General features: G+C 42.5%; 1 protein-coding gene across 3 annotated transcripts in view; it reads left to right on the top strand.

The window, feature by feature from the left end:
• LOC139760490 (GMP reductase 2-like) overlaps positions 1–8,531 on the top strand; it is an 88,658-nt gene that overhangs the window by 55,227 nt on the left and 24,900 nt on the right. The window lies entirely within an intron of this gene.

Genomic DNA, 8,531 nt, shown 5'->3' with positions numbered 1-8,531 from the left:
TGTGTCATTTACTGTAAAATATACCATCTTTCAAACCTAATGGCCTCTTACATCTGGCTTAGTGAGGTTGATCTATCCATGGTTTCCCTTGACCACTTCATATACCTAGGTCCAGCCCATTGACAGTACGTCGTCTCCTGCATACCACATCATTCCAGTTTGCTTTGTCTTATGCATGCCTCACACCTTCGTGCATGTTCAGTCCCTCAACATTCACAGCATGTTTCACTCCTTCCTTCCACATCTTCCTTAGTTTCCCCTTTCTCCTTGTTTCCTCCACTTCCAACATATATTCCCTTTTTGTCAGCCTCTCCCTGATCCTTTCCTTATGTCCAACTAATTTCAGCACACCTTTCTCACACATACTCATCATGCTACCACACCTTTCTCTTATCCAGTCATTTTTAATACAATTAACCATCCTCATACCACATATTGTCTTCAAACATCCACCCTCATCCATACTTATTCATATAGGGCCCAAGCCTAACATTTACAACTTTTTTGCCTTCATAGATAGTGACCTCACTTTCCACATACTCCTCAGTGTGCCTTGTACTTTTGCATCCCCTCCCACCTTATGGTTGATTCAGCTCCCATGTTTCCGTCCACAGCCAGTCTCACTTCCAGATATCTATAACACTCCACTTCCTCCTGGTCCTCTCCATTCAACCTCACACTTCATCCAACCTGTTTTTCTACCCTGTTATATTTAATACCTTACTTTCATTCACATTAACTCTCAGGTAAGCTGCTAGCAGTGAAAAGTTTCTATCAGGGGTGTAAGGCATGTGTACAAGTAGGAAGAGAGGAGAGTGAGGTTGTGTCAGGTCACCATGGTTGTTTAATTTATTTAGGGAGGTACATATTCATACTTCTTTATCTTTTCCTGCATGAGTGAATTACTGCCATGAACCGACAGAGAAATGGCCTTATTTGCTCACATCCATTTTCTTGCTATCTTGTATAATACTTTGAAATCATAGCCTCCTGTCCCCAGCCAGGCCCCACAGACCTTTCCATGGTTTCCCCCAGCTGCTCCATATGCTCTAGCTCAATCCATCAATGGCACATCACCTGGATACCACATTGCTCCAGTCCACTCTATCTTGTGGATGCCATGTTCAGGCCCCAAGCACTCGGAATCTTTTTACACTCCTTCCATGGCCATTTTGGAGTCCTACTTCTTGTTCCCTCCACTTCTGACATATACATCCTCTTTATCTATGACTCCTCACTTATAATCTTGATATATCCAAACCATTCATTCCAGCACACCTTCTTTAGTTCTCTCAACCATACTCTTCCAATTACCACAGCTCTCTCCTACTTATTTATTACTTATTAAACACATCCATTCTTTTTTTTTTTTCTAATATTTAGGGGAGAAAGAATACTTCACATGCATTCTTGCCTGTCATAGAATGCGACTAAAGGGGACAGGAGTGGGGGCTAGAAACCCTCCCCTCCTTGTATTTTAAAAGGGGAAACAGAAGAGGGAGTTAAACGGGGAGTGGTCATCCTCCTCAAAGGCTCAGATTGGGGTGTCTAAATGTGTGTGGATGTAACCAAGATGAGAAAAAAGGAAAGATAGGTAGTATGTTTGAGGAAAGGAACCTGGATGTTTTAGCTTTGAGTGAAACGAAGCTCAAGGGTAAAGAGGAAGGTTAGTTTGGTAATGTTTTGGGAATAAAGTCAGGGGTTGGTGAGAGGACAGGAGCAAAGGAAGGAGTAGCATTACTCCTGAAACAGGAGTTGTGGGAGTATGTAATAGTGTAAAACAGTAAACTCTAGATTGATATGGGTAAAACTGAAAGTTGATGGAGAGAGATGGGTGATTATTGGTGCATATGCACCTGGGCATGAGAAGAAAAATCATGAGAGGCAAGTGTTTTGGGAGCAGCTGAGTGAGTGTGTTAGTAGTTTTGATGCACGAGACTGGGTTATAGTGATGGGTGATTTAAATGCAGAGGTGTGTAATGTGGCAGTTGAGGGAATAATTGGTGTACATGGGGTGTTCAGTGTTGTAAATGGAAATGGTGAAGAGCTTGTAGATTTGTGTGCTGAAAAAGGACTGGTGATTGGGAATACCTGGTTTAAAAAAAGAGAGTATACATAAGTATAAGTATAGATTTGTATGTAGCATTTATGGATCTGGAGAAGGCATATGATAGAGTTGATAGAGATGCTCTGTGGAAGGTATTAAGAATATATGGTGTGGGAAGGAAAGTTGTTAGAAGCAGTGAAAAGTTTTTATCGAGGATGTAAGGCATGTGTACATGTAGGAAGAGAGGAAAGTGATTGGTTCTCAGTGAATGTAGGTTTGCGGCAGGGGTGTGTGATGTCTCCATGGTTGTTTAATTTGTTTATGGATGGGGTTGTTAGGGAGGTGAATGCAAGAGTTTTGGAAAGAGGGGCAAGTATGAAGTCTGTTGGGGATGAGAGAGCTTGGGAAGTGAGTCAGTTGTTGTTCGCTGACGATACAGCGCTGGTGGCTTATTCATGTGAGAAACTCCAGAAGCTGGTGACTGAGTTTGGTAAAGTGTGTGAAAGAAGAAAGTTAAGAGTAAATGTGAATAAGAGCAAGGTAATTAGGTACAGTAGGGTTGAGGGTCAAGTCAGTTGGGAGGTAAGTTTGAATGGAGAAAAACTGGAGGAAGTAAAGTGTCTTAGATATCTGGGAGTGGATATGGCAGCGGATGGAACCATGGAAGCGGAAGTGGATCATAGGGTGGGGGAGGGGGCGAAAATCCTGGGAGCCTTGAAGAATGTGTGGAAGTCGAGAACATTATCTCGGAAATCAAAAATGGGTATGTTTGAAGGAATAGTGGTTCCAACAATGTTGTATGGTTGCGAGGCGTGGGCTATGGATAGAGTTGTGCGCAGGAGGATGGATGTGCTGGAAATGAGATGTTTGAGGACAATGTGTGGTGTGAGGTGGTTTGATCGAGTAAGTAACGTAAGGGTAAGAGAGATGTGTGGAAATAAAAAGAGCATGGTTGAGAGAGCAGAAGAGGGTGTTTTGAAATGGTTTGGGCACATGGAGAGAATGAGTGAGGAAAGATTGACCAAGAGGATATATGTGTCGGAGGTGGAGGGAACGAGAGAAGTGGGAGACCAAATTGGAGGTGGAAAGATGGAGTGAAAAAGATTTTGTGTGATCGGGGCCTGAACATGCAGGAGGGTGAAAGGAGGGCAAGGAATAGAGTGAATTGGATCGATGTGGTATACCGGGGTTGACGTGCTGTCAGTGGATTGAATCAGGGCATGTGAAGCGTCTGGGGTAAACCATGGAAAGCTGTGTAGGTATGTATATTTGCGTGTGTGGACGTATGTATATACATGTGTATGGGGGCGGGTTGAGCCATTTCTTTCGTCTGTTTCCTTGCGCTACCTCGCAAACGCGGGAGACAGCGACAAGGCAAAAAAAAAAAAAAAAAACATAAGTATACATAAGTAAGTAGGAGAGATGGCCATAGAGCGTTATTGGATTATGTGTTAATTGATAAGCGCATGAAAGAGAGACTTTTGGATGTTAATGTGCTGAGAGGTGCAACTGGGGGATGTCTGATCATTATCTTGAGGAGGCGAAGGTGAAGATATGTAGAGGTTTTCAGAAAAGAAGAGAAAATGTTGGGGTGAAGAGGGTGGTGAGAGTAATTGAGCTTGGGAAGGAGACTTGTGTGAGGAAGTACCAGGAGAGACTGAGTGCAGAATGGAAAAAGGTGAGAGCAAATGACGTAAGGGGAGTGGGGGAGGAATGGGATGTATTTAGGGAAGCTGTGATGGCTTGTGCAAAACATGCTTATGGCATGAGAAACGTGGGAGGTGGGCAGATTAGAAAGGGTAGTGAGTGGTGGGAAGAAGAAGCAAGATTATTAGTCAAAGAGAAGAGAAAGGCATTTGGGCAATTTTTGCAGGGAAATAGTGCAAATGACTGGAAGATGTATAAAAGAAATAGGCATGAGGTCAAGTGAAAGGCGCAAGAGGTGTAAAAAAAAGGGTAAATGTCAAGAAAAAGGCACAAGAGGTGAAAAAGAGGGCAAATGAGAGTTGGGGTGAGACAGTATCATTAAAATTTAGGGAGAATAAAAAAATGTTTTGGAAGGAGGTAAATAAAGTGCGTAAGACAAGACAACAAATGGGAACATCAGTGAAGGGGGCTAATGGGGAGGTAATAACAAGTAGTGGTGATGTGAGAAGATGGAGAGAGTATTTTGAAGGTTTGTTCAATGTGTTAGATGATAGAGTGGCAGAAATAGGGTGTTTAGGCCGAGATGGTGTGCGAAGTGAGAAGGTCAGGGAGAAGGGTTTGGTAAACAGGGGAGAGGTAGTGAAAGCTTTGTGGAAGATGAAAGATGGCAAGGCAGTGGGTTTGGATGGTATTGCAGTGGAATTTATTAAAAAAGGGGGTGACCATGTTGTTGACTGGTTGGGGAGGATAGTCAATGTGTGTGGCTCACAGTGAAGTGCCTGAGGATTGGCGGAATGCAGGCATAGTGCCGTTGTACAAAGGCAAAGGGAATAAAGGTGAGTGTTCAAATTACAGAGGTATAACTGTATTGAGTATTCCTGGGAAATTGTATGGGAGGATATTGATTGAGAGGGTGAAGGCAAGTACAGAGCATCAGATTGTGGAAGAGCAGTGTGGTTTCGGAAGAGGTAGAGGATGTGTGGATCAGGTGTTTGCTCTGAAGAATGTATGTGAGAAATATTAAGAAAAACAAATGGATTTGTATGTAGCATTTATGGATCTGGAGAAGGCTGATAGAGTTGATAGAGATGCTCTGTGGAGGTATTAAGAATAGTGCCGTTGTACAAAGGCAAAGGGAATAAAGGTGAGTGTTCAAATTACAGAGGTATAACTGTATTGAGTATTCCTGGGAAATTGTATGGGAGGATATTGATTGAGAGGGTGAAGGCAAGTACAGAGCATCAGATTGTGGAAGAGCAGTGTGGTTTCGGAAGAGGTAGAGGATGTGTGGATCAGGTGTTTGCTCTGAAGAATGTATGTGAGAAATATTAAGAAAAACAAATGGATTTGTATGTAGCATTTATGGATCTGGAGAAGGCTGATAGAGTTGATAGAGATGCTCTGTGGAGGTATTAAGAATAGTGCCGTTGTACAAAGGCAAAGGGAATAAAGGTGAGTGTTCAAATTACAGAGGTATAACTGTATTGAGTATTCCTGGGAAATTGTATGGGAGGATATTGATTGAGAGGGTGAAGGCAAGTACAGAGCATCAGATTGTGGAAGAGCAGTGTGGTTTCGGAAGAGGTAGAGGATGTGTGGATCAGGTGTTTGCTCTGAAGAATGTATGTGAGAAATATTAAGAAAAACAAATGGATTTGTATGTAGCATTTATGGATCTGGAGAAGGCTGATAGAGTTGATAGAGATGCTCTGTGGAGGTATTAAGAATATATGGTGTGGGAGGCAAGTTGCTAGAAGCAGTGAAAAGTTTTTATTGAGGATGTAAGGCATGTGTAAGAGTAGGAAGAGAGGAAAGTGATTGGTTCTCAGTGAATGTCGGTTTGCAGCAGGGGTGCATGATGTCTCCATGGTTGCTAAATTTGTTTATGGATGGGGTTGTTGGGGAGGTGAATGCAATAGTTTTGGAGAGAGGGGCAAGTATGGAGTCTGTTGTGAATGAGAGGGCTTGGGAAGTGAGTCAGCTGTTGTTCGCTGATGATACAGTGCTGGTTGTTGATTCAGGTGAGAAACTGCAGAAGCTGGTGACTGAGTTTGGTAAAGTGTGGGAAAGAAGAAAGCTGAGAGTAAATGTGAATAAGAGCAAGGTTGTTAGGTACAGTAGGGTCCTCACAAGTCAATCGGTAGGTAATTTTGAATGGAGAAAAACTAGAGGAAGTGAAGTGTTTTAGATATCTGGGAGTGGATTTGGCAGCGGATGGAACCATGGAAGTGGAAATGAGTCACAGGGTGGGGGAGGGGGCAAAAGTTCTGGAAGCATTGAATAATGTGTGTAAGGCGAGAACATTATCTCGGAAAGCAAAAATGGCTATGTTTGAAGGAATAGTTGTTCCAACAATGTTATATGGTTGTGAGGCATGGGCTACAGATATGGTTGTGCAGAGGAGGGTGGATGTGTTGGAAATGAGATGTTTGAGGACAATGTGTGGTGTGAGGTGGTTTGATCGAGTAAGTAACGCAAGGGTAAGAGAGATGTGTGGAAATAAAAAGAGCGTGGTTGAGAGAGCAGAAGAGGGTGTTTTGAAATGGTTTGGGCACATGGAGAGAATGAGTGAGGAAAGATTGACCAAGAGGATATATGTGTCGGAGGTGGAGGGAGCGAGATGTGGGAGACCTAATTGGAGGTGGAAAGATGGAGTGAAAAAGATTTTGTGTGATCGGGGCCTGAACATCCAGGAGGGTGAAAGGAGGGCAAGGAATAGAGTGAATTGGATTGATGTGGTATACCAGGGTTGACGTGCTGTCAGTGGATTGAATCGGGGCATGTGAAGCATCTGGGGCGAGCCATGGAAAGCTGTGTAGGTATGTATATTTGCGTGTGTGGATGTATGCATATACATGTGTATGGGGGTGGGTTGGGCCATTTCTTTCGTCTGTTTCCTTGTGCTATATATATATATATATATATATATATATATATATATATATATATATATATATATATATATATATTTATTTATTTATTTATTTATTTATTTATTTATTTATTTTTGCTTTGTCGCTGTCTCCCGCGTTTGCGAGATAGCGCAAGGAAACAGATGAAAGAAATGGCCCAACCCACCCCCACACACATGTATATACATACACGTCCACACACGCAAATATACATACCTATACATCTCAATGTACACATATATATACACACACAGACTCTATCCATAGCCCACGCCTCGCAATCATACAACATTGTTGGAACCACGATTCCTTCAAACATACCCATTTTTGCTTTCCAAGATAATGTTCTCGACTTCCAAACATTCTTCAAGGCTCCCAGGATTTTCGCCCCCTCCCCCACCCTATGATTCACTTCCGCTTCCATGGTTCCATCCGCTGCCAGATCCACTCCCAGATATCTAAAACATTTACTTCCTCCAGTTTTTCTCCATTCAAACTTTCCTCCCAATTGACTTGACCCTCAACCCTACGGTACCTAATAACCTTGCTCTTATTCACATTTACTCTTAACTTTCTTCTTTCACACACTTTACCAAACTCAGTCACCAGCTTCTGCAGTTTCTCACATGAATCAGCCACCAGCGCTGTATCATCAACGAACAACAACTGACTCACTTCCCAAGCTCTCTCATCCACAACAGACTTCATACTTGCCCCTCTTTCCAAAACTCTTGCATTCACCTCCCTAACAACCCCATCCATAAACAAATCAAACAACCATGGAGACATCACACACCCCTGCCGCAAACCAACATTCACGGAGAACCAATCACTTTCCTCTCTTCCTACAAGTACACATGCCTTACATCCTCGATAAAACTTTTCACTGCTTCTAACAACTTGCCTCCCTCACCATATATTCTTAAAACCTTCCACAGAGCATCTCTATCAACTCTATCATATGCCTTCTCCAGATCCATAAATGCTACATACAAATCCATTTGCTTTTCTAAGTATTTCTCACATACATTCTTCAAAGCAAACACCTGATCCACACATCCTCTACCACTTCTGAAACCACACTGCTCTTCCCCAATCTGATGCTCTGTACATGCCTTCACCCTCTCAATCAATACTCTCCCATATAATTTACCAGGAATACTCAACAAACTTATACCTCTGTAATTTCAGCACTCACTCTTATCCCCTTTGCCTTTGTACAATGGCACTATGCATGCATTCCGCCAATCCTCAGGCACCTCACCATGAGTCATACATACATTAAATAACCTTACTTTTAGGGAGAATAAAAAGATGTTCTGGAAGGAGGTAAATAAAGTGCATAAGACAAGGGAGCAAATGGGAACTTCAGTGAAGGGCACTAATGGGGAGGTGATAACAAGTGGTGGTGATGTGAGAAGGAGATTGAGTGAGTATTTTGAAGGTTTGTTGAATGGGTTTGATGATAGAGTGGCAGATATAGGGTGTTTTGGTCGAGGTGGTGTGCAAAATGAGAGGGTTAGGGAAAATGATTTGGTAAACAGGGAAGAGGTAGTAAAAACTTTGCAGAAGATGAAAGCCGGCAAGGTAGCAGGTTTGGATGGTATTGCAGTGGAATCTATTAAAAAAGGGGGTGACTGTATTATTGACTGGTTGGTAAGGTTATTTAATGTATGTATGACTCATGGTGAGGTGCCTGAGGATTGGCGGAATGCGAGCATAGTGCCTTTGTACAAAGGCAAAGGGGATAAGAGTGAGTGCTCAAATTACAGAGGTATAAGTTTGTTGAGTATTCCTGGTAAATTATATGGGAGGGTATTGATTGAGAGGGTGAAGGCATGTACAGAGCATCAGATTGGGGAAGAGCAGTGTGGTTTCAGAAGTGGTAGAGGATGTGTGGATCAGGTGTTTGCTTTGAAGAATGT

The sequence above is a fragment of the Panulirus ornatus genome, chromosome 37 (genome assembly GCF_036320965.1).
Source record: "Panulirus ornatus isolate Po-2019 chromosome 37, ASM3632096v1, whole genome shotgun sequence".
Classification (NCBI taxonomy): Eukaryota; Metazoa; Arthropoda; class Malacostraca; order Decapoda; family Palinuridae; genus Panulirus; species Panulirus ornatus.
This window is presented reverse-complemented; position numbering and strand designations above follow the sequence as displayed.